At 39.7% G+C, this 24,108-nt stretch overlaps 1 protein-coding gene across 3 annotated transcripts in view; it reads right to left on the reverse strand.

Annotated features, from left to right (window-relative positions):
• LOC134205563 (uncharacterized) overlaps positions 1-24,108 on the reverse strand; it is a 624,943-nt gene that overhangs the window by 253,787 nt on the left and 347,048 nt on the right. Inside the window, exon 1 of one of the 3 annotated variants that reach the window (XM_062680896.1) lies at positions 19,828-20,585. The exons of the other annotated variants lie outside the window; for them this stretch is intronic. The gene's annotated coding sequence lies outside the window, so the exon portion shown is untranslated. Of the gene's footprint in view, positions 1-19,827; positions 20,586-24,108 lie in introns of those variants that run through there. 3 annotated transcript variants of the gene reach the window in all.

Genomic DNA, 24,108 nt, shown 5'->3' on the forward strand with positions numbered 1-24,108 from the left:
GTGACGTGCAGCCATGAATCGAGCGGAATGGAGAAATCTATCATGTACCGCACATGTCACCCTGACCTCAGTTTCGGTAGGTATTAATGAAAATGGGTTTTACCTTCAATAAAAAGTTCATTTTTGGCGTGATCCCATGTTTCTGCGAACAGTTGTGTCGTGACATTTAATACCGTAACATTAGTCAGAAATAAAAAATGTGGAGCGAATGTTAAGTAGCAATCACAAGCCACATTTGGACACAAAAAAACAATACAGGTTTGTAGAATATTTTCCATCCAAAAAAATATTTATGGCTTGAACATGCAAACTGTTATTAAATTACTAGTAGAAGTGAAAGTTTCAATAGGAAGACAAATATGATCATTCAGAAGGTCTTCTTATTGTTTATACTCACGATGGAATGCGCATACTTGCATCGTACATGTTGATTGTTCATACTCCATTAAATATAAAAAACACCCTATTAATAACAACCCTAACAAGCCTCATACGATACGCCTAATACTCATATGCACGCATTCCATGCCAAGACCCTTGTGCCCGAAACAGCAATCCGTGGCGCGTACTCTAGTTACATCGTACCATCGCCACCGTTCGTCTAGGAAGCTCCTGATCGACAATCGTTGCCGCCGCTTCGGGAGCATTAAATATTGTTGCAAACGGAAAACAATATAAGTCATCATTCAGTGCATCACATGAACCTAAAGTCTTTGGCATAACTAAAAATTATGGTCGGTATTGGTAACGATTTACCGGCGCAACCAAATCATACTGGACTAAGTCGAGCTCGATGGACAAAAGTTAGGCAAACGTTTATAATTGAAATGCTTCCGAACTATAGCCCTATCCGCAAATATTACTAAATACATACTACAGTGAATTAAATTGGAAAATATTAAAAATCAACTATGATAATTTTCCATCATTTTTTGAATTCTTAATTGCTAAATCACAATTATTCAGTAATAATAATTTGGAGTCACCATTCGATTCGACGTAAATAGTAAGCTTCTTTTGCGCTTTCAAATTTTAAATTATAAAAGTGTTTGACCACCTCTCATTCTATGATACCACCGTACAAAGGTTGGCTGCTCAAACGCAGCACTTTTGCCAGTCCTGTTTCTGTAACTCTGGTTGGGCGCCCATGCCGCGCCATTTGCCATCCAATCAAACCACCTCATGGAGCAGAACATATGCGGCATGAGCGACCATGTGTTGGTGGCTTATTGTTCGCATTCAACGTAACTTCATAATTATTGTTGCACCAGCCACCAAACCAGCGGCGTAAAATTCGCAAGTGACGAAGTCGACATTTACGGCGATTCGAAGCGCGCAGTATGCTACGGTAACCGTAAAAAAATCACATTTCAAACACTCGATTATTGGATGCGGACAGACTTCGGGTAGGCTTAATTTTGATCATGCAACGCAACGGCTTGACTTGAGGTCCGTTTAGTTTGATGACTATTGAATAGAAACACTTTTTTATTATGACGAACGGCTACGGCACTTGAATGCGTGCATTAATGTTCATATAGACGCATATGGGTTGGCAATGTGTAGTTACTCGTGGAGTTGAAGGAAGCCTGGCCCTAGTTTTTGAAATGCATTGCACGGTGCAAAATTGAAATAAGGTGCAATTTATTATAATCAAAGATCGATGCTGCCCAACTCACCAACATTGTAAACAGGCTAATTTCGGAATGATGACGTGAGCATGATTTAAATACGCTACGAATATGAAACGAAATAATCTACGTTAGTGGCACACCAATTTGTCAGTTGTGAAAATTTAAATTAGACCTGATTTTGAGGCATTGAAGTTAGACGGTAATTGATGGTAACGTAAATCATTTATTTTTGACAAACCACCAAAAATGCAAACTTAGACTCGAAGAAGTCCTTGGTTCTTCTTATCTAATTTTAGTCGCCTTCCGTATATAACACCATTCAATTTATTATTTCTTCAGACTCCACTGTGTGCAATCGTCATTAGTAACAAGTTACAAGTAGATTAGTACCTGGGCCATTAGTACTATATCAACTCGAGTCTACATCTTTTTTGTTTATTTTGTTTATTTTATTTCGTCAACCAACGTAGACTAGTACATATACATATAAATGTTTGTTTTTGTAATGCTATAGTATAATTAAATAATAGTTTTTTTAGTAAAGTGATGAATAATTTGATTTTGAATTTATATTGCTGAATTTGTAATGTTTGTTCTTTGAAAATACTGTCTAATGTTATGCCGAGACATTGTTAAGTCAATAGTTTCGCAGTGTTGATTGTAAACAGCCATCATTCGGTTGAGAAGCCCAAATTTGGCGTAATTTGTTCGGCAGTGGTTGGTTAAAAATAATGTTCTATGTCGAAGTAGCCAAGAAGGTATGTAAAAGTTAAATTTCGATAAAATTTCAGTTGAATCAACACGTTGAGAAACTATATCGTTAACAAATGAAACCGTTGCACATTCTCAACGCTCTTTCAAAGTTTGTATATTTATAAGCATGCAACGTGCTTCATAAGATGGAAGAGGAAATGACGTCCAACCTAATTTACGAAGAGCGTATAATAGAAATTGTTTTTGTACTGACTCTATTCTTTCTTCATGTGTGGTTGTATAAGGCGACCATACAATGCTACAATATTCCAGTATAGATCGTACATATGAAATATATAGTGTTTTGATTGTGTAGGGATCTTGAAAGTTGAAGCAAAAACGCTTGATATAGCCTAGCATATTATTAGTGTTGTGGATGATTGTGTTATAGTGATCAACAAGAGTTAGTTTCGAATCTAAAATCACTCCTAAATCCCTAACTCTTTCGTGTCTTTCTACAGTATTGTTCCCTAATACAATTTGTGTATTTGGTGTTATTCTTTTTCTGCTGAATGATATTATGTTCCATTTCTTAACATTCAGTTGCAATAGGCTTTTTCTGCACCATGTATAGAACATGTGTATTTCATTCTGGAATATGATTATGTCGTCTTCATTTTTTATTTCCATAAATAGCTTTATGTCATCGGCATAAATTAAAATCTTTATATTTTTGAGAATGAAGGTAATGTCATTTACATATAATGTAAATAAAAGAGGGCCAAGATGAGAGCCTTGTGGAACACCTGAAGTGACTTGAATGGGATTGGATTTCTTTCCGTTAAATTTTATTATTTGTTGCCAGTCTGTGAGATAAGATTCAAGCCATATAAGGAGTCCTGGCTCAATTCCAATTTTTTGCAATTTGATGAGTAACATTGGAATGTCAATGCGATCAAACGCCTTACTAAAGTCAGTGTATAGAGCTTCCACGTAGTTACCATTATCCATTGCATTAAGAGAATAGTCAATGAATTCTATTAAATTTGTAGCGGTAGAGCAACCTTTGAAAAATCCATGCTGCTTATTCGTAATTCTGTTTTTAAGTTGTGAAAATATTTTTTCATTGATAATGGATTCAAAAAGTTTGGGAATGCAAGAGATGATGGCTATTCCACGGTAATTACGAATGTCAGATTTTTTGCCTGATTTGGAGATAGGCACAAGATAGGAGCTTTTCCATACCCTGGGAAAATTTGCGGATTCCAACGACAATCTGAAGAGCCAAAACAAAGGTGCAGTCAGCTCTTTAGCCAGACTCTTCATAAATATCGGTGGAATACCGTCAGGACCAGGGCCTTTAGATGCATCTAAGTTTTTTAAAGCGTTTAGAATATCGTTCACCATGATCTGATTAACACTGATATCCCTAGCGAATTCTGGGATAGGCGCAAAAAAATCTAGGTCGCGATCTTGTTCCGAAAAGGTGGTGTATATTTCTTGAAAGAAATCTCCAAAAAGATTACAGATATCTTCGGAGCAATTACCGACGCGTTCTTCTAAATACATGGTTGACGGAAAATTGTCTGATTTTAATTTTGATTTTACGTAATTGAAGAAGTTCTTTGGACATGACTTTATTTCGTTTTCTGTTTTCGTGTTGTGTTCTTCAAATGCTACATCAATTGCTAATTTTAACTGATCGCAGGTGTTCAAATATTTTTCCAAATTTTCATTCGTCTTGTCTAGCTTGTAAGTTTTTTGTAATTTTAGTTCGCGATACTTTAAATTTTTTATTTGCCTATTGTACCAAATTGGATATTTTGAATTTCCGCTCCGTCGTTTTCTTCTTGTTGGGACCTCGTCAATAATAATATCAAAAATAATGTTATAAAAGACATCAACGGAAGATTCAATATTACCTTCATTCTCTAAAATTTGCTTCCAGTTAAATCTACTTAGCTTATGTCTTATGTTGTCATAGTTTGCTTTATTGTATTCAAGGACTTCTTCAAAGTCACAGTCGCTGGGTTTTTTATATTCATGAACGAACACAGAGTATTCGATTGCCGTGTGGAATGTTTCGTTTTTCCATAAGGGATTCAATGATTTAGTCACACAGAAATCTTCTTGAATATTGGTTAGTAGGATATCAAGGTAACAGTTCTGTTGATTTTTAATGTGATTGATTTGATTAAGTCCTAGGCTAGCAGTTCTGTCAAATATAAACATAAGTGTTTCATTTTCCCCAGCGCCTGGAAGTAGAATTTGTTCGTTCTCTGAATCCGGAATAAAGTCAACGGTGCGTTGGTTAAAGTCTCCGTAAATATGTACTTTGACTTCAGGTGGAAGTCCCGATAAAATTTCTTCTGTAGTTTTTAAAAAACTTTCATAAGATGTTGTTTGCGCATGTTCCGGTGGGAAATACACAGATGAGAAAACATGGGTTTCTCCTGCAATGTTAGATTACACCCAAACATGCTCAAAGTTCTTATATATTTTGGTAGTTATTATTTCTGAATCAAAATTGCTAGAGATTGCGATTAGAACTCCACCACCAGACTTTATTTTTTAGATTCTAAGAAATCGCGATCGTCCCTGAATACATTAAAGCTGCTCCCAAAAAGTTCTTCACTATTCACGCTTTCATCCCAGCTGGTTTCAGTTGCCAAAATAACCGAGAAGGACGAGCTTAAGATGTTATTATGAATTTCCTTCATTTTAGCTGGGCTTTTCATGCGATTGAAATTTTGACAGTAAATCAAAACTTCAGTCGCATTCTTTTTTGATGAAGAACTTGTTGGAAGCACGTTGGTTGTTAAAATATTTACCCCGTTGGTCGATAAGATAGTGCTACTTTGAAACCAACGCAACGCTAGGATGCAGATTTGGCACATGCTTTAGGAAAGCTTGTACACTTTGTCCCACATGAATACATGGTACACATGTTTAGGATATTTTTTCCGTTACACTGATCTTTACCATTTTTATGTAGATTCAGGGGATGAATTCTAGACCAACGTTTGAAAAGGGTGTAACAGCCAAAATTTTATCTTTTTTGTGTTCCTCGCCTACATACATAACTAGGCTAGATGTACCAGTTGTGGCTATAGCACCAGTTGTCGCACTAGTGCTTTATATGCCAAATGGCCGATCAAATCACCGCAAACCAAGTTCATATCGATAAAGCATATTCATATGATACGATAACACCTTTGATCTCTTCCAAAACAAGCAAAGCATAATTGTTAAAATTGATTTTGCTTAATTTTTGACATCCTTTGCACCAGTTGTCGCACTAGTGGTCCCTATTTGGCTAGTCCCATAAGAAAACAATGGGATTTGCCAAATAAGGAACCAAAATTAAGAATAGTGCCTCAACTGGTGCATGCGTTCCTATTATGGATTCATTAATTTTGAGGCTAATAACAAATTTTATTGTGGTTTTCACAGTTGTTCTAAGGAGCAGGAAGCAAAACCTTTCCCTTGATGTATAAAGTTCACCCACATGCCTTTTACTTATTTTTAAAAAAATAGTTGGTCTTAAGTATGGCGACAATTGGTACACCCACCCTATATACATAGGCTAAGAGCTAGAAAGAATCAATTTTGGCGTATACGTTTTTCAAATGTTGGACTAGATTTGATAATGTTTAGAAAAGTTAGGCCAGCCTATTTCATTTGTTTAATTATTTAAAAATAAATATTTGGAAAAATGATTTCACACATTATTAGTTACACTTGAGGTGAAACTGATCGGAATCCAAAAAAAAATAGTTATAACTGAGGCATAAGAACAGTCTATGTTTAGCTAGAACAGATTGCCCCGTCAATGCCCCATCGACAGCATCATCGGCATTTTCGACTCATTGTTAAGGCCACCGCAGCCTAATCACGAAGAAGCCAAAAGTAAGGGATCAGCAGGAGCGAAAATTGATTTTTGATTCTAAGGATATAATTACATTACATTGCATTACATCCCCACACTGGGACAGCGCCGCCTCGCAGCTTAGTGTTCATTAAGCATTCCCACAGTTATTAGGCCAAATTACCATTTTTGCATTCGTACATCATGAGACTAACACGATGATACTTTTATGCCCAGGGTAGTCGAGACAATTTCCAATCCGAAAATTGCCTAGACCGGCACCGAGAATCGAACCCAGCCACCTTCAGCATGGTCTTGCATTGTAGCCGCGTGTCTTACCGCACGGCTAAGAAAGGCCCCATGAATTTGAATTCTGAAATTCTGAATTTTTGTGAACAGTTTGGGAAAAATGATCTCAGAATGGATAGCTATAAAAGGCTGAGCATTTGATCATGTTGACTAATTCATTGGTATAAATAAACAGCTAATGAATTTGGTATAATATAACTTTCATTTATTGAACGGCTACTCAGTCTTGCACTTATTACAACGAGTTTTTTTTATTTACCCGATTGTCTCCCCGTGTCGAAACGTCGGGTAAATAAAAAAACTAAGTGCAAGACTGAGTAGCCGTTCAATAAATGAAATTAAAACGTACAGTCAATCCATAATCAGTATAATAAAACTTAATATAACTAGAACTCCACTATAGCAGAACGTTTCTTCTGGGCTTACGATTTGCCCGAGCAGCAAACATATTTCAAATAGATGGCTGCAACTTATATATGACCAGATTCAGTCACAATCAAGTTGCAGCAAGCAAATTCACTTCGATTGTGCTCCTTGGGTGGTACGGATGAGTTTGACAAAAAAGTGTCTCTTTTATTGGTTCTAAAGACTATGACAAAAAGACGAAATTTCCTGCCTTAACCCTATCCTTCAAACCAAAGACGACTGGGTCATCGCCGACAGTAACAGCCAATAAACAATTTTGATAAGAAAATTATTTTGAGCTTTTTAGTGGAATGTTTTCACCTGTCATAAGACGAGTTTATACAATCCCATTGAATTCCACCACTTAATTGTATCTTGACAGATACGTATTTCGACCTCAAAAGTAAGGCCGTCTTCAGTGTCTCGTACTTGACTCGACTGTAAGTTACTTTTGAGGTCGAAATACGTATCTGTCAAGATACAATTAAGTGGTGGAATTCAATGGGATTGTATAAACTCGTCTTATGACAGGCAATAAACAATGTTAATTTGGTATATGTTGACAACTTGCTTGAAGAAATCCTAACGTGCAAATTTATGACAAATGTTCAGCTTCTGATTTTTAAGAATTTAACGGTAAATCGCACATAAGCAATTATATTACTCAAATTTCCAGGGTAAAAAGAGGAATAATAATATAATAAATTAACAATCATTTGTCATAAACTCAAGAATTTTGTAGAACAACGACTTTTAGGGGAAACAGTATTTTTATGCACTTAAAAGCTTGAAAATCACTTTAACATGGACAAAACGTGAACGGAACGAATCGCAATGTTCACAAGACTTGTAGAACACACCAAAAGCTTCCGTATAGAGGTTGTTGCGATAGTTTTCGACGTTTATATCTCTTGTTAGATTTTTCCTAAAATTGAAAATAGCCCAAAAACACTAAATCGACTTGAGCCACCTCGAAATTTTATCCGAATTAGCTGAAAATTTTACAGGAGACTTATTTTAGCATAAGAATTGTGATGCTGGGCTGACCGATTGAATTTTTTATACTTTTTGAAAACATGAAGAGGTCTACTGGGCACCCTCCACAGTAATTATGCCTTACCGCGTCATGCTGGGCTCTGGCGTGGTGGACCTCTTTTCCCGAGGAACTCGTGGGATCAAAATGGAAAACCAAGTCAATCCTTCAATTAGTGGTAGTAGTGTAGGCGACAACCCCTTCGCAAGAGGTGGGTTGTTCAGGTCTCCGCCTAGGAGGCCAGAGGAAATAGTCGGCAGCTCGGTGCGCAGCGCTAGTGTGGGTCACTTAACCATCTCATCGGCTATGCCGGTAGAGGTTATCGACGGCCCATGGCTTGTGGAGGCGATGAACCGCAAACGCGCTGGGCTTTCGGCCTTCGAGGTGGCGACGGAACAGCTGGACGCCATCATCGACTTTGCGTCATCGAAGCATAATATCAGTAAGGAACTCAAGAGGAGCTTGCTGAAACTTCGAAAGTCGACGTTGGACGCCAAGATGGAGAGGGCGGTCGGGACGGCCAAGTGTAAACCCGTGAAATCCGTGGAGTCGAGGTCTACCCAGACTGACACAAAAACGGGGGAGACAGTCTCCAGGGGATGAGCTCCCAGGGGGCCGCTCCAAAACGCGGAGGGTTACTACCCCGAACAAGAGTAATGAGGCTGGAAAGCTGAACCCCGGCCAGGTACCTCCAAAACCGGGGGAGGAAGGACCTGGAAAGACCCAGGAAAGACGGTGGTAAGGGGTTACGGCAGGCTGAGAGCTCTCAGCCGCACCAGACCAGGGAAATAGAGGGGGATGACGCCTCCTGGACCCTAGTCAAGAACAAGAGAAAACCGAAGACGTCAAGGGCCGAAAAGAAGGCCCAGGCGAATGAGGGTAGCAAGAAGTCTAGGGTAGGCGCCAATTGCTCCAGGGGCGATGCCCTAGTCATCAAAACGGACGAGGCTAAGTACTCTGATGTCTTGAAGGCGATGAGGAGTGACGTCAAGCTCGGTGAACTCGGCGCCGACGTACGTCGAATAAGACGTACCCAGATGAGCGAGGTGATCCTCGAGCTGAAGCGGGGCGTCTCGCAAAAGGGCGTCGCCTACAAGAAGTTGGCGGAGGAGGTCCTAGGCGAGACGGTCAAGGTGAGGGCACTCACGACGGAGGTGAATCTAAGGGTTAAAGACCTGGACGAGATCACCGAAGTCGAAGAGCTCGTCACGGCACTTCGGCGACAGTGTGAAGTGGAGACCACACCACAGCCGTTCGGCTACGGAAAGGTCCGGCAGGGACGCAGGTAGCATTGGTTCGGCTATCTGCAGCGGACGCCTCCAAGGTAGTCAAGCTGGAGAGCGTCCAGGTGGGATGGTCGGTGTGCCCTGTGGGCATATATGAGCAACCCGAAGTTTGCTTCAAGTGCCTGGAACCGGGGCACAAGCAATGGGACTGCAAAGGCCCTGACAGAAGCAATCTCTTCCGACGCTGCGGATTGGAGGGACATAAGGCACAATGCTGCACAAACCCTCCCAATTGTTTGATTTGTTCCAGCAAAGCTGTGAACAGCAAGTACCCCATTAGGGATTCGATGTGCCCGGCGTTGAGGCGTGCTACAAATCACAGTGCAGGTTACGCAGCTGGCTTACTCGGCATCGCCCGAGTGTTTGGTGTGCGCAGGTTTAGAGGAAATGGCGGAACAAGTGTTGTTCGTGTGCCCACGTTTTCGGGCAATGCGTGACCACATGCTTGCCACATGTGGTCTGGACACTACCCCGGAGAACCTAGTTCGGAGGATGTGTAAAGATGAAGTTGACTGGAACGCCGCATTATCGGCTTTTGTCCAAATCGTCTCGGAGCTCCACAGAAGTTGGCGCGTGGACTCAAGGATGGCTAGTTCAGGCGCAAATGAGAGGTGGTCCAAGGGATCGGAGTCGGCTTCATGGGTCATACCGGTGGTTATGCCCTGTGGTCGAACTCGATCCTTTTATCGAACAAGTGGCCGCGCGAAGAACAACATTGTATCGTCGCTTTCACGGCGTCGATCAACTGGGCGGGTTCCGAGCCCGAGGACGGAAAGGGGTCCCCGTCAAGGCTGGGGCAGGCGTAGGCACCGCGTCGGCAAGTCCCTCTATGTGTTGGGGAATAGACCCTGTCGCAGAGAGGTCAATTTGGGATGCACGCGCCATCATCATTCTTGATACCAGTCGTGCAGAGGGAAGCAGGCGCGAAGTCGACCCTTCCCACCTTCCGAGGACATAGGGCGTGATAAGGCCACCTGGAAAGCCGGCAATGCGCTGGCACGATACCATGGTGTTCTTCTTAAAAATCAAGTCACGATGTTCGATGCTGCAAGGACACGCAGCTAACCTCGAGGGTGCGTTGTGCACTGGCCCCCTTTGAAGCATTACGTTTTGGTTGTACCGAAAGGACTATGGGCTTGGCGGCAATGGAAACGGTTTAGCGGGTCGGGGATGTAGTCCTGCCTCCCTCGTTTGCTGTTGGAGGTGGTTCCTAACCCCGCACTTCCTGGACAACCCAGGATGTCTGTTGAGCAGATTCCCCCTCCATTGCTTAGGAAGAAAAAAAAATACGCACATACAGACATCACCTCGATTCGTCGAACTGAGTCGATTGGTATATAACACTATGGGTCTCCGGGCCTTCTATCAAAAGTTGTTTTTTGGAGTAGTCCTATAGCCTTTCGATACAAATTTGTTGTATGAGAAAGTAAAAAAATGTGAGTATAAAAGCATATGGAGACGCATGGTACATTGGCGGTTAATTGCGTGACAAAACTTTTTATGCGAATTTCATCAAATCCGTTTTATTAAATAAATGAACAAGTGTGCAAGCATTTGTTGGGAGCTTGTATTATGGGAAACTTGAACCTAATGGCATGTGGAGAAGGACATGTTCTAGTTTAACACGTCGAATAATGCGATCAAGAAATCATTACAATCATAATTTCAAGCAGCGGGTTCCCGGGCGTAGTTCAGACAGGACAATTTGGAGAACTTAGAACATCTGCATCAAACTTATTTGGACTGCACATAATACACAAGGGCTTTAGAGCCTTGCAGGGACAATCTGGGTTGATGTCCGTTTTGAATTTCTTCTGATTTTTCTGAACATGCAATCATGCAAACATGCAAGTGACTTCAACGCCGTTAAAGCGATGATCCATTTCCTACTTTGTGACCAAATAATCTCGGAATTTTCCCAAATAAACAACAAACGCCAGTTACCGGTTGATTTTAGATTTTAGATAACCAGTTGATTGCAACACATGAGCATCGCGAACACAAATTTGCTGTCTACCAACGTTATATTTAAATATTTTTAAACCAGTCGAATCTGCCCGATCTTACTCGGATCGCTTCTTTCGACATGTAAATCGCTTAGCTGATTTCTTCGTCGTTCAGGACTAAAATAAAAGCTTTCCCTGAAAAAATTGAACATTTCCATAAAATTTTTTAAATTGGAAATAAAGAAATCAGGTTATGGGCAATAAATAAATACAAAATTTTCACAAATAATGCCTAATTTCCAAAAACAATTAGGAATTTTCCACAAAACAAAAATAAACTTACACTTTTGAAAGCAAAAATTGCAATCATAATAGAATAATAGAAGAATTTTCCAAGAAAATGTTCTTCGGAAAAAAATACAAAATTTTGAAAAATTAATCAACAAAAAATCACAAATAATCAATAAAAGCAATAAAAATATGAAAATTCTCATAAAATAATAAAACTGAGCATTTTTTCATAAATGAATTTAATCGTTTAATTTAAATTCATTTTGTTATTATTTTTTTTGCTTTTTTGTACTTTTTTATGGAAATTTTCTTATTATTCTTCTTATTCTAAAAATTATTTATTTTGTGGAAAATGTTGTAATTGTTTATTGCTGATATTGATTTATTTACGGAATTTTTTTCTTGGAACATTTTGATTTATTTATGGAAAAATCTTCTCTTATTATTACATTTTTGCCTTTCTCGTACAACGAAGTTGCACCGAAAGGCTATCATTTCACTCCGAAAACGAACTTTTTATAGAAGCCTCTGAGACCCATAGTGTTATATACCAATCGACTCAGCTCGACAAACTGAGCACATGTCCGTCTGTCCGTGTGTATGTATGTGTGTATGTGTGTGTGTATGTGTGTGTGTATGTGTGTGCACAAAAGCTATAAAAAACATTAGACAACTTTTCGTATAGTAATCCTTAACCGATTTTCTCGCAAGTTTCATTCGACAGGGGACAAAGCCTTGTTGATCACTATTGAATTTGATAACGATCGGTCGTTGCGTTGAAAAGTTATGAAGAAAATGGTACATCGGACCATATAAACCCCATATAAGGTTGGTGTCTTAACTAAATGCGAGAAAGGCACCACCAACGCTAGGTGGATTAATTTTGTTTTTTGCTCTTAAAAGTGCTAATTTATTTCTGTTTTGTGATAAATTCTAAATTGTTTATGGAAATTTTGCATTATTTGTGGAAATTTTAAATTAATTTATTGCCCATACCCTTTTTGCCTTTCTCGGACACCAAGGTGTAACGAAAAGGCTACATATTTACTTCCAAGACGATTTTGTGATAGAAGGTCCGGAGACCCATAGTGCTATATACCAATCGACTCAGCACGACAACTTGAGATGATGTCTGTCTGTGTGTATGTGTGTGCGTGTGTGTATGAATGTGCGCAAAATAAAACTCACTCATCTTTTAGACTTTTGTCTTGATCCGATTTGTTTGCAATAAATTGCATTCGACGGGGAATCCTGTCCCATTGTTTACCATTGAAAAATGGCCAGATCGGACTATGGGATCAAAAGTTATGGCCAATATACGAAAAAACACGCTAAGAAATTCTCATCCAATTAAGTATATCTGATGTACGAGAAAGGCACAAATACCGCTAGGTGGATCAATCGGGGGTTTTCTTCATTGAGGGTGTCGACTTATTTTCAAAATAAAAATTCCCTGATTTTTTCAGTGTTTTCATAAGCCTCCGGGTTTTTAACAGGGTTTTCATAGCCTCCGGGAATTATTCGGAATGTTTCTCTTGGAACATCTTCGGATATTCTATTCAAAATGCCAGGAATTATTTGGAATTTCTTTCAGGAGTTCCTTCAGAAATTCCTCTTGAAATATCTTGAAAAAATCAACAGAATTTCATTAGGTAATTTTTCTTTAGGAAATACATCCAGAAATTCTTTCATACATTCTATTAGGAATTCATGACGACCGAATAAAGGCTCTCATAGAAAGCCAAAATGACATCACAACAACTAATTGGCGTATTGTGAAACGATCCATTCTGAAAGATATTCATGTTGAATGGATCTTCACAGTAGAGGGTGCGTCGATGGAAAAGTTGAAGAAGTCCAAATACACCCTCAACTACCGATTTGGTGAAATCCAACTAAGGAAGATTACAGATCAACCGACTGCCGCTACCGCCAATCCGACTGGAAGGCCGACCCAAGAGCAATCTGAGGAGGCCTCCTGTTCAGACGAGGTTCGGCTAACTGGAAGGCCGACCCAAGAGAAATCTGAGGAAGCCTCCGGTTCGGGCGAGGTTAGTAAATCTCACCCCAAAAGCACCATAAAGGCTAGTCTGTCCGCCTCTAAAGGAAAAGCTCGAAGCTTACATGCGACCCCTGCTCTAGTGGTACCAAACCAAAGGTATCTAAACAGGGCAAAGGGGTGCAAAAAGCGACAGCTTCACCACAGAGGCGAAACTGGCGGGCCAGGTTGCTACAGGAAGAGAGAAACCCAGACTGTAATACCAAACGACATCCTGATGATCCGCAACATCCAAAGCCGGACAGTCGTCGTCCGGAAAAAGCGGAACCCGGAAATGGCGACTAAAGTTCTGCAAGTGAACCTCCACCATGCTGAGAGCGCCACGGGTGTGCTCTGTCGGAGGTTCACCAAAGAGAATTTAACCGTGGCCCTCATTCAAGAGCCATGGGTCAATAAATCCAGAATACAAGGTATTCCACAACACTCATGTAAGTTGGTATATGATGACAGCCAGCTTTCTCCTAGAGTGGCTATTTTATTACATAACAACTGTAAATACTTTCCAATTTCAGAATTCATAAAAAGGGACATCGTAGCGGTCAGGATGGAGGTACCTTCCGCCAGAGGGAGTAGAGAGATCTTGGTGGTCTCGGCATACTTCCCAGGTGACGTGGACGAAATCCCTCCTCCAGAAATAGCTGCGCTCGTAGCCTACAGTCACCGACACAACATCCCCTTCGTCATAGGGTGCGACGCAAATGCACATCACACCGTATGGGGAAGTACCAATATAAACACCAGAGGTGAGTACCTGTTACAGTTTCTCTCTTCCAAGAACATTGACATTTGTAATGTTGGTGACAAGCCCACGTTTGAAAACTCCATTCGTCAGGAAGTTTTGGACTTGACTCTATGTAGTCGGTCTATCTCTGATAAAATAAAAACTGGCATGTTTCTGAAGAAATATCAATGTCAGACCATAAACACATCATCTTCGAATGGGAAGGGGGTCTAACGATGGAAAAAACGTTTAAAGATCCTAAGAAAACTGATTGGGAATCCTACTCAGCTATCCTACGATCCGAAGAGTACATCATAGAAAGTCACATCAAGTCCATAACACAATTGGAAGATGCGTCCAAATCCATTAAAAACAAAATCCTTAACGCCTACCAAGAGAGCTGTCCAACTAAATCAACTAGTTCGAGTAGAGACGTTCCATGGTGGAATAAAACTCTTGAGAAGCTTAGGAAAACTGCGCGTAGGGAGTTCAATCGTGCTAAGCGAACCGGCGATTGGAGCCTATACAGAAAGGCCCTGACGAACTACAACAAAGAAATAAGGTCAGCCAAACGGAAATCGTGGATTCTAATGTGTGAAAGCATAGAGAATACACCCGTAGTGGCCAGACTCAAAAAACTCTTTCAAAAGACCACTCCAATGGTGTGGGTAGCCTGAAAGACGGATGGTTCGCTCACTGTAGAGCCTAGCGATACACTGAGCGAATTGTTAAAGATCCACTTCCCTGATTCAATCCCTGAGTCGAGCATCGGCGACCAAGGCACTGGAATTGCTGTCTCAGATCCACAAGAGATCCAATCATGGGTTTCTGGGTCTAAAAAGACGCAATAAAGGTTGCAAAGGAAGCTTTCACTCGGGCCAGGGTTGAGAGGGCTGTGAGATCTTTCGAGCCATTTAAGTCTCCTGGCATGGATGGAATATTTCCAGCGTTGATCCAAAAAGAGGAGAAAACACTGGTTCCACCCTTGGTTGAGATTTTTAAGGCGAGTCTGATTTTGGGACACATACCTAACGATTGGCGTCAAATCCGGGCTGTCTTCATTCCGAAGGCAGGCAAGAGAGATAAAACCAACCCCAAAGCATTCAGGCCGATAAGTTTATCCTCTGTAATGCTCAAAATTATGGAAAAGGTACTATGCGAGTACATAAATCACAAATTTATGAAAGCAATGCCTTTGTCAAAAAACCAATTTGCTTATCAAAGTGGAAAATCTACGATCTCGGCACTACATACGGTAGTTCAAAAAATCGAAAAACACTTAATGCAAAAGAAATTGCTCTTGTAGCATTTCTTGATATTGAGGGCGCATTCGATAACGCTTCTTATTCGTCTATAGGGTCAGCAATGTTGAGGAGAAAATTCGACCCATGCATTGTTACCTGGGTACATGCTATGCTAGCTAATCGGAAAATCTCCTCTGAGCTTAGCGGTTCATACATCACTGTTAAAGCAACAAGGGGGTGTCCGCAAGGCGGAGTGCTTTCTCCTTTGTTGTGGTCACTGGTGGTGGATGAGCTTCTAGACAGCATAGAGAGAAGAGGCTTCGAAGTGGTTGGATATGCTGATGACGTTGTCATTATTGTACGAGGCAAATTCGAAAGTGTTATCGTGGAAAGAATGCAATCTGCCCTAAATCACTCTTTCCTGGTGTCAAAAAGTATCAACTAGGCATAAATCCTACAAAAACTTCCATTATCCCTTTCACCAAACGGAGAAAGGTACAACTGAAACCCCTTTTCTTGAATCAAACACAATTAGTTTATTCAAGTGAAGTAAAATATCTAGGTGTCATACTCGACGCAAAGCTTAATTGGAACTCTCATCTCCAATCAGTTGTGCAGAAAGGTCTCAATACACTTTGGGTTTGTTCAAAAACCCTTGGTAAAAGATGGGGCCTAAAACCAAGTATGATCATGTGGATATATAAAACCATTGTCCGTCCCAGGACAACTTACGCTTCCCTTGTCTGGTGGCCTAAAACTAATGAGGCTGCTGCAAGGGCTAAGCTCAACAAAATCCAACGCACCGCTTGCATAGCCATCACTGGTGCAGTTCGTAGTACACCCACTTTGGCCCTAGACGCAATGCTTCACCTGCCCCAGTTAGATCAATTCATAAAGCTGGAAGCGGAAAAAAGTGCTCTAAGGTTAAAGAGAACAAAACACTGCTGTCGGGAGACCTTACGGGTCACCTCAGCATATTAAATGAATTTGCCATAAATCCCGCAATAGGAATTTGTAGTGACTGGATGGAAACGGTAGTCAATTATGACTTACCTTACGATGTGTTCATTCCTTCCCGCCAGGAGTGGGAAGGAGGTGGACCCAACGTTCCAACAGGCTCTATAAATTTCTTCACAGATGGTTCGAAAATGAATAATCTGACAGGATCCGGAATCTATGGCCCTACAACAAAATTTCTGTCCACTTAGGACAGTGGCCCACAGTATTTCAGGCGGAAATATATGCAATATTAGAATGCGTGTTATTATGCCTGAGGAGAAAGTATAGATTTGCAAAATATGTATTTTCTCTGACAGCCAAGCGGCAACTTAAGTCGCTTAATAACTACACTTGTAACTCAAAGCTAGTGTGGGAATGCATTCTGGCTTTGAAAAAACTTATCCATACGCAATCGAGTCTACCTATATTGGATCCCAGGACATACGGGTCTAGAGGGAAACGAGATTGCTGATGAGCTAGCCAGGAATGGATCTAATGAAAGGTTCATTGGCCCTGAGCCCTTCTGCGGGATCTCAGACTGCTCTGTAAAAATGGAACTGGACAAATATATGGTCAGTCAAATCACATCAAACTGGAATGCACTTCCCCATACGAGCCAATCCAAAAGGCTCGTAACGATTAACCCCAAGAAAACCCAACAACTATTCGGTCTCAACAAAAGGGATCTCAACATCTACACCGGTCTAATAACTGGACACTGCCCCTGCAGATTCCATCTACAAAAGATCGGAGCAATCCAAACCTCAAATTGCCGCTTCTGTGACGAGGAGAGAGAAACATCAGAACACATCCTCTGCTATTGCAGTGCACTCACCCAACGTAGGTTCAAAGTTCTCAGCAAGCCCTTTTAGGGCCTGCTGACATATGGATCTTATCCCCCAAGGACGTGGTTGGCTTCATAAAGCTAGTCTCGCCAGAATGGGGGAGTCACATACTGTAACTCAGGATCTCTATTCATCAATAATAGATGGTCTTGAGTTCAGTCGATACCAAGGTATCTCAGTGACAAACATGTTACTGAGATAACTTGCGTATTTCACAGTAAAAGGGTATATCACAATAGTCCTAAAATCTGGACGCAGTGATCTTCACCCGACAAACGAGGAGAGAGATTAGGAATTCATTCGTTCGGAAATTCCATCCATAAATTTCATCGAAAACACCAATAGGAAAACCTAGTGAAGCTCCTTAAGGACCTCTTTCGAATTTTTTTTTAGAAAATACTCAAAAGCAAACCTTTAGAAATAACTTCGGAATTTTTTTCGGGAATACTTACTGAAGTTTCTTTAGATATTGTTCAAAAAATTTCTCCTGCAATTATTTCTGTAATTCCTCCGAAGAATCCATTCTCTCGAAAATTCTTTTGTTTTGGGAATTTCCACCAGATATTCCTTCAAAAATTGTAGGAATTTTTTAATAAATTTTAATAATAATTTCCTAAAAAGTTCTTAATGAAATTTCAGAAAGAATTCCTGAAGGATTCCTCTGAAAATTCTCCCAGAAATTTATTTAAATATGCCTTCAATATTTTTTTTAGAAATTTCATCGAAATTTCCTCGTCGAAAAAATTCTTCGGAAAACCTCTTTTAGGAGTTTTTCGAAAATTCTTCTAACATTTGCTTCAGAAATTCCTTATACTTTGAAATTCCTTTTACTTTGAAAATTCTTTTACGAATTTCATAAAAAATTATTTCAGGAAATTCTAAATGACTTTCCGAAGGGATTTTAAAAGTGAATTTGGAATGTATTTCCAAAGAAAATCCTGTAGAAATTTGAGAAAGATTCTCTAAAAGAATATCCAAAAGACTGAAGGAAAATTCGGAAAAAAATCTAACCTGATGAAGAAACTTCGAAGAAATTTCTGAAGGATTTTATAAAGCAATCATTTTCAAGTAAATTTTCAGTAGGAATTCTAAAAAAAAATTCAGGTGGTATTCGAAAAAGAATTCCTGGCGGATTGCTGAAAACATTTCTGGATGAATTTTTTGATAATACTTTCCAAGCAGAACCTGAAGGGATTTACGAAAGAATTCCTAAAGAAACTCCACAATCAACTGCAATTAGAAATTCCGAATTTCTTCAAACATTTTCTGGAAAATTTATTAAATTGGAGAAAAATCCTATTTATTTTCAGAGTTCAAGACCACAAGTAACAAATTCCTTGTTGTGCGACAACTGGTGCAAATGACTTCGAAAATTAAGTAAAATGATATTTTTCAATTATGTTTTATGTTTCTTGGAGGAAATTGAAGGAGTTAGCGTATCCTATGGATATGATTCACTTATCTGAACATGTTTTGCGGTGATTTGATGTGTCATTCGATGTTCCGGATCTTCCAGCGGGCTTACCGTAGACCGCTCGCGGGATAAAATTGCCAAGAAATGGCGTAAACATGATAGCAAATACAGTTGGGATCATCAGAGCACATATTTGCAAGCAATTTTATGTTTCATAACATGAAACTCGAAAGTGAGGTGCCAAATTGAGAAGCTCAAACAGTACCTCTTTAGTGACTAGAGAGGTAAATTTGGATGAATTACCACATGGGCTTGTACTAGGAACCTACAGCTTTCGTTTGGTGCCTGGACATCAAAAATCAGTTGAAATTTAAGTTTATGTGATCCTGATGAAATCTACTAAATACACAATTGTGTGAATTTTTCCTAATGGATTAGGAAGATTGAGAAACTATTGACAAATGATGTTTTTTTTTAAATTCACCTGAAACTCGTTTTAGTTTCTTCGAGATTTATTTTTGTTTTACTCGATAAATTCTTCCGAATGGTTATTTATATCACAGATTTGCCGAAGATTTCAAGGTACGCTAAACCTGACAAAAATCTCCACTTCATTGGCTTTGTCCAATAAATCAGCAGTTTCCACCAAAGGCCTTTTCCGCCCCTCTATGTAACATGTTACAATTATAAAAAATGTGGACATTAAGTGAAGGAAGAAAATATTACTGTAAAGAGAAAAGTATAGTAATTCAAATGTTGTATACTATTCTTTTTACAACATTGAAACAAAAACTATTCTTGTTTTAAATGAAAATGATTTCTAAATTTAAGTTCGCCAAATCACGTCTAGTTACAATTTCGAAACTACTTTCGCATAATGTTTACAAAAGAACAACATATTACCGAGTCGCACTGCGATTGATGATCATTCGCTTAAAGTACAAACAATCCAGCTTTAGCTGATTCGCTGTAGGAAACGATCGTGAATTCGATACCGTAACTCGTACCATTTAGGCTCACTCTTCGTCGTGTCTCGCGCCAAATGCCTTGAATGAATTCGCTCGCAAACAGGGGATATACCAGCGGGCCAGCTGCGCTCATAAACGCACACAATTGCTTTCTTCTCGACTTGCGTAGACAAAATTGTTTCGTTTTTTCTTGTTTTGCTTATGCGATCCAGAGGGAACCCGTACGTCTTCGGCGCAATACGCACGCTGCTTTTTTATTATTATTTTATTTCGAATTTGACTGTCAAAAACTGTACATAAGCACCGTTTTTCTGCGTTGTTGGTTCCTTTGAAAACAGTTCTTCACTAAAGCGCCACTTTGTTGTTTTCGACCGATAGCTTCCCCTTTACACAGTTTTCTATCTTCTTCGCTTCAAGTACATGTAAGTAGCAACCACGCCACGATTATAATAAATTATGACTTCACTTTTGATTTTCAACACTTTCAACGCTCGGATGAATCGGCCCGTGCAAGAACAAGCAGCGGACCCGTACGTGCGCGACGTAAATATTCTTCCAGACAACGATAATTGGACCACAGACTCAACACGGGACAACGACGGAGAAAGGATGCTCGCTGCAAGACTATTGGGCACTGAATAATCGCTATCCCTAGCTCCGAAGCGCACCAGTCCAGTCCCGTGTATGCATTCCAAGAGATCTATCGGCAAACGTGGTGTCGGAGCTACCGGCGGAGCTGGCTGTTGGGCAAGTTTTTTCTTTCCTGGTCCAGTGCCGTAACGATAATTCTTGCCAGTTGCAATCAGGTTTTCTGGTTGCGCCCGGTACAACTAGATAAAAAGTGGCGTACCACTATGGTGCCTATACTGGAGAACGTCAAATGTAGGTGAAATGCTTGGTGTGATCTAAAAAGTGCATTGGCTGTATTGGAGAACGGTGTCTTTGGTAGAACGGATGTTGTTTAAAAATTAGTGTCGCTGGAAAAGTTACTTAAGATAATGTTCCGAACTAGAGAACATTTTAATGTCCAAGCTGTTAAGTGCTAATTAAATTTTGTTAGTAAAATCTAGTTTTTATTAAACTTGTATAATTATTGAACGGATACTTAATCTCACAATTTCACAACGAGTTTATTATCTATCCCGGGTAGATAATAAACTCGTCGTGGAATTGTAAGACTGAGTAGCCGTTCAATAAATATAATTCAATCGTACAGTCAAGTTTTCCCTTTGTCGTACAAAACAGTTACATCTAAAGGCTATGATTTTACAAACAAACTTTTCATATGAACAGCCAAAACGAAATGTTGACCAAACTTTCTTTTTTGGAGTATATTTGTATGTTAAGAAAATTATTTTGAGCTTTTTAGTGGAATGTCTTCACTTGTCAATCCCATTGAATTCCACCACTTAATTGTATCTTGACAGATACATATTTCGACCTCAACAGTAAGGCCGTCTTCAGTGTCTCGTACTTGACTCGACTCGAAGTCTCGGCTCGACTTGAAATCGAGTCAAGTACGAGACACTGAAGACGGCCTTACTGTTGAGGTCGAAATACGTATCTGTCAAGATACAATTAAGTGGCGGAATTCAATGGGATTGTACAAACTCGTCTAATAACAAGTATATTTGTATGTTTTTCTTTTCGCCAAACCTTCAGGCACAAAAATGGCAAAAACGCAGCGGATTTGTTTGAGAATGATTTGGATATTAACAGATAAATAACCACAGACAAACAGACGTAACACTAGAGAAATTGCCATCAACCATGACTTCTACGATCAATTTGAATTTGATTAATTGTGCGTTTTACAACTAGAGGCGCTAAAGTCGTAATCCTTCGAGTTTGACATTTCACTCCAGCGCATTCTGGTGATAATGTCATACAAAACGTTGTTTCGTGTAGCAGGCTCACAAGATGGTGGTACAGGAGTTAAACGAAACCAAGGTGCACCGTGGTGGGCGACAAGATTTACATCCAGGCAGACACAAAGCAATTGCCGGAACAGGAGTTTCACGTTGCCACATAACGGTTGGACATTTCTGAGGATATATAAAAATACAGGATCACCATATTTGACCAGCGGTTGCACAGACTGCATACCTAACACCTAGCATTTGACAACGGACAGGACATTTACACAACACCAGGGGAGAATTGTCCGCTCCAAGAAAAGTGTTTTTTTCCTTACTAGGCCTTACTAGGCGGGAATCGAAACCACACTCCATAGCACGCAAATGCATTTAAATTTTTCGCGGTCCATTTAAATTTTTGCTCAAAATTATGCACATAAATGGATCGCCAGAATCAGCGAAATTCGACACGGGATATGGCCTAAATATATACAATATTTGACATGATTCGTCGATATTGCGTGCACAAACTTTTTGAAAAGAGGACCTTTCCAGCGTAGACTAGTGTAGGAAATAAGAAATCCAATAAACCAAAAAGTATAAACCGACCAATAATGGTATAGTTTATTCCCTAATTTTTTTAAGAAAATCTGACTAAAATTTCGTTTAAGCGACCATTTCTGCTTAAGGACAAGGTTCCCGAAATCAAAATCAAATTTCACTCGCGTTTTCGAGGGCACCCCAATCAATACCGAAGCAACGCACAACTGTCATATTTTGTTACTTCACGCATGCTGTGACACAGCAAAGCTGAAATAATAAAAATGATAGTCGTGCATTGCTTCCGTATTGAATGGGTTGCCCTTGAAAACGCGAGCGGAATTAGTTTTGGATTCTAGTAGACTTGCCTTCAATTTTTGCACGTTCTCGTACAACAAAGTTGTACCAAAAGGCTATTCTTACACTCGGAAAACGATCTTTTTATATGTCACGGAGACTCATAGTGTTTTATACCAATCGACTCAGCTTGACGAGCTGATCAAATGTCTGTATGTCCGTGTGTATGTATGTGTGTATGTGTGTGCACAAAAGCTAAAAAAAACATTAGCCAACTTTTCTTAACCGATTTTCCCTCAAAAAGTTGCGTTCGAAAGGTGGTAAAGCCTAGTTGATCACTACTGAATTTTATAACGATCGACCGTTGCGTTTGAACGTCTTTAAGAAAATTGTACATCGAACTGTATTAGCACAATATAAGATTGGTCTTGGCTGAATGGAAGAAGAGTAGTATCACTACTCAGTGAATGGGATTAGGTTTTTTTTTTAATTTTTCGTTTACAATCTTTAAAACTTACGCAAGTAATAAAAAATTCTATAAAGTATATTTCTCTTTTAATCAGCTAGGTTGAAGTAACATATAGCATTCCAGGAAGCCCTTGGAGAGCCTCATTTTTAAGTCGATAAATGATCTAGTAGGTAAGTGCTTTTCATCCAGTTGTATAGCCTTCTAAGCAGCTCTTTTGGAGGAAGGAAGAGGTCGAGTCATGGCCAGCTGTTTGCCGATTACCACGCTAAAAGTAACTTGTTCAAAACCCACAAATCCAAAGCTATTTAGCTACCTCTTAATGTAGTTTCCAAGTTTACTTTAAGACTATTTCCGTACTTCGTCTTGTTTTTCCTGTTAATAGTATTGCACTTGTTGCTTAGTGTCACTACTGGTTGAGCGTGCAAGAGTTTTATAATCAACATGAAGAGTTTAAAACTTTAGTTACTTTGCCGAAGTATTAAAAAGAGTCGGTCAATCCGATTTTGTTTATTATATTATGATAATTTACTGAAATCAATTAACTTTTGAAAGGACGAAATAGTTTTATGGATGATTTAGCACCTTAAACAGTCAGAAAGTACTGTAGAAGCGCCATAAGAACATTTGAAAACTTCAAAGGGGGTTTTGTTATGCAAAGATGATGGTTATCTGGTAACGTTCTTCGATGTCATGGAAATAATATTTACCCGATATTTACCCTCTATTGATCCCATCAGACAACAATGGCTCTACGGGTCGCTTGATAACTCCGGCAGAGAAGATCGCCAAAACAGGTCGTCATTTCGTCAATGCACACAATCGTGGGCATATGAAGTAGCCGTTAACGAGCATGCAAACAACGTCCATCTGACTACAAATGACTTTTCGGAAGAGTTGGAGATCTCAGCTGAAGAACTGTCGACCTATATCAAAATAACAAAAGCATGAAGGCCCCAGGCCTCCAGAGCATCCTGAGTTTCGAGTTAAAACACGTGATTGTTCTGTTCTTCGAACACTTTTCGCTGATTTTTACTCAACTGTCTTCGGCTCAGCTACTTCCCAACGTTCTGGAAGTCTACGAAAGTCATCCCCTTCCTGGTAATGATCCTTCCTCTCCGAACACTATCGACTCACCAATCTTTTCTCAGGGTGATTCTCTTTTTGAAAGGGAGATCTATCACCAGCATCTTGAGTATGTCGAACATCACAACATTTTGCTCGAGAGAGTTTG

The sequence above is a fragment of the Armigeres subalbatus genome, chromosome 1, assembly GCF_024139115.2.
Source record: "Armigeres subalbatus isolate Guangzhou_Male chromosome 1, GZ_Asu_2, whole genome shotgun sequence".
In the NCBI taxonomy this organism is placed as follows: Eukaryota; Metazoa; Arthropoda; class Insecta; order Diptera; family Culicidae; genus Armigeres; species Armigeres subalbatus.